We start from the raw sequence: 2500 nt of genomic DNA on the forward strand, positions 1-2500 counted from the left end.
ACTTCTTAACTAAAGTAAATTCATTGATAAGTTGAAATAATGTAATGTAAAATGTAATAGAAAAGAATGTTATGGCTGCATAAAATTACCTACAGCACCTCGGATTCCTAGGTGGTCTCCCATCCAAGTATTAACCAGGTCCAACACTGCATAGCTTCCAAGATCAGACGAGATTGGGCATGTCCAGTGTGGTTTGGCTGTAGGTGCTCAAAAACATTAACTTTATACCTCTTTTACTTCTTAACTCAAGTAAATTCATTGATAAGTTGAAAAAATTAAATGTAAAATGTAATAGAAAAGAATGTTATGGCTGCATTAAATTACCTACAGCACCTGGTATTCCCAGGGGGTCTCCCATCCAAGTACTAACCAGGCCCAACACTGCATAGCTTCTACGATCAGACGAGATTGGGCATATCCAGTGTGGTTAGACTGTAGATGCTCAAAAGCATTAACTTTAGACCTCTATTACTTCTTAACTCAAGTAAATTCATTGATAAGTTGAAAAAATTAAATGTAAAATGTAATAGAAAAGACTGTTATGGCAGTATAAAATGATGTACAGCACCTGGTATTCCCAGGTGTTCTCCCATCCAAGTACTTCCCATGCCCAACACGGCATAGCATCCAAGATCAGATGAGATTGGGCATGTACAGTGTGGTTTGGCTGGAGGTGCTAAAAGCCTTAACTTTAGACCTCTATTACTTCTTAACTCAAGTAAATTCATTGATAAGTTGAAAAAATTAAATGTAAAATGTAATAGAAAAGACTGTTATGGCAGTATAAAATTACCTACAGCACCTGGGATTCCTAGGTGGTCTCCTGTCCAAATACTAACCAGGTCCAACACTGCATAGCTTCCAAGATCAGACGAGATTGGGCATGTCCAGTGTGGTATGGCTGTAGGTGCTCAAAAACATTAACTTTAGACCTCTTTTACTTCTTAACTCAAGTAAATTCTTTGATAAGTTGAAAAAATTAAATGTAAAATGTAATAGAAAAGAATGTTAAGGCTGCATAAAATTACCTACAGCACCTGGTATTCCCAGGTGGTCTCCAATCCAAGTACTAACCAGGCCCAACACTGCATAGCTTCCAAGATCAGACAAGATTGGGCATGTCCAGTGTGGTTTGGCTGTAGGTGCTCATAAACATTAACTTTAGACCTCTATTACTTCTTAACTCAAGTAAATTCATTGAAAAGTTGAAAAAATTTAATTTAAAATGTAATAGAAAAGAATGTTATGGCAGTTTAAAATTTCCTACTGCACCTGGTATTCCCAGGTGGTCTCCCATCCAAGTTCTAACCAGGCCCAACATTGCAAAGCTTCCAAGTTCAGATGAGATTGGGCATGTCCAGTGTGGTTTGGCTGTAGGTGCTCAAAAACATTAACTTTAGACCTCTTTTACTTCTTAACTCAAGTAAATTCAATGATAAGTTGAAAAATGAAATGTAAAATGTAATAGAAAAGAATGTTATGGCAGTATAAAATTACCTACAGCTCCTGGTATTCCCAGGTGGTCTCCCATCCAAGTACTATCCAGGCCCAACACTGCATAGCTTCCAAGATCAGACGAGATTGGGCATGTCCAGTGTGGTTTGGCTGTAGGTGCTCAAAAACATTAACTTTAGACCTCTATTACTTCTTAACTCAAGTAAATTCATTGATAAGTTGAAAAAATTAAATGTAAAATGTAATAGAAAAGAATGTTATAGCAGTATAAAATTACCTATTGCACCTGGTATTCCCAGGTGTATTCCCATCCAAGTACTAACCATGCCCAACACTGCATAGCTTCCAAGATCAGACAACATTGGCCATGTCCAGTGTGGTTTGGCTATAGGTTCTGAAAAATATTAACTTTAGACCTCTTTTACTTCTTAAATCAAGTAAATTCATTGCTAAGTTGACAAAATGTAATAGAAAAGAATGTTATGGCTATATAAAATTACCTACAGCACCTGGTATTCCCAGGTGGTCTCCCATCCAAGTACTAACCAGGCCCAACACTGCATAGTTTCCAAGATCAGACGAGATTGGGCATGTCCAGTGTGGTTTGGCTGTAGGTGATAAAAGCCTTAACTTTAGACCTCTATTACTTCTTAACTCAAGTAAATTCATTGATAAGTTGAAAAAATTAAATGAAAAATGTAATAGAAAAGACTGTTATGGCAGTATAAAATTACCTACAGCACCTGGTATTCCCAGGTGGATTCCCATCCAAGTACTAACCATGCCCAACACTGCATAGCTTCCATGATCAGGCAACATTGGCCATGTCCAGTGTGGTTTGGCTATAGGTGCTGAAAAACATTAACTTTAGACCTCTTTTACTTCTTAACTCAAGTAAATTCATTGCTAAGTTGAAAAAATGTAATGTAAAATGTAACAGAAAAGAATGTTATGGCTATATAAAATTACCTACAGCACCTGGTATTCCCAGGTGGTCTCCCATCCAAGTACTAACCAGGCCCAACACTGCATAGCTTTCAAGATC

The 2500-nt window shown here is 37.3% G+C and overlaps 1 non-coding gene and 7 pseudogenes across 1 annotated transcript; all 8 read right to left on the reverse strand.

The window, feature by feature from the left end:
* Positions 1-86: 86 nt before the first annotated feature.
* Positions 87-205, reverse strand: LOC148463395 (5S ribosomal RNA; annotated as a pseudogene).
* A 116-nt stretch (positions 206-321) lies between these two features.
* Positions 322-440, reverse strand: LOC148463396 (5S ribosomal RNA; annotated as a pseudogene).
* Positions 441-790: 350 nt separating this feature from the next.
* LOC148463397 (5S ribosomal RNA) lies at positions 791-909 on the reverse strand (annotated as a pseudogene).
* A 116-nt stretch (positions 910-1025) lies between these two features.
* LOC148463398 (5S ribosomal RNA) lies at positions 1026-1144 on the reverse strand (annotated as a pseudogene).
* A 116-nt stretch (positions 1145-1260) lies between these two features.
* Positions 1261-1379, reverse strand: LOC148463399 (5S ribosomal RNA; annotated as a pseudogene).
* A 115-nt stretch (positions 1380-1494) lies between these two features.
* LOC148463400 (5S ribosomal RNA) lies at positions 1495-1613 on the reverse strand (annotated as a pseudogene).
* Positions 1614-1952: 339 nt separating this feature from the next.
* Positions 1953-2071, reverse strand: LOC148463401 (5S ribosomal RNA). Its single transcript, XR_015874471.1, has one exon. It is a non-coding gene; the product is annotated as a 5S ribosomal RNA (ribosomal RNA).
* Positions 2072-2421: 350 nt separating this feature from the next.
* LOC148463402 (5S ribosomal RNA) overlaps positions 2422-2500 on the reverse strand; it is a 119-nt pseudogene continuing 40 nt past the window's right edge.

This window comes from Taudactylus pleione, unplaced genomic scaffold (genome assembly GCF_031769625.1).
Source record: "Taudactylus pleione unplaced genomic scaffold, aTauple2 ptg000967l, whole genome shotgun sequence".
Lineage (NCBI taxonomy): Eukaryota > Metazoa > Chordata > Amphibia > Anura > Myobatrachidae > Taudactylus > Taudactylus pleione.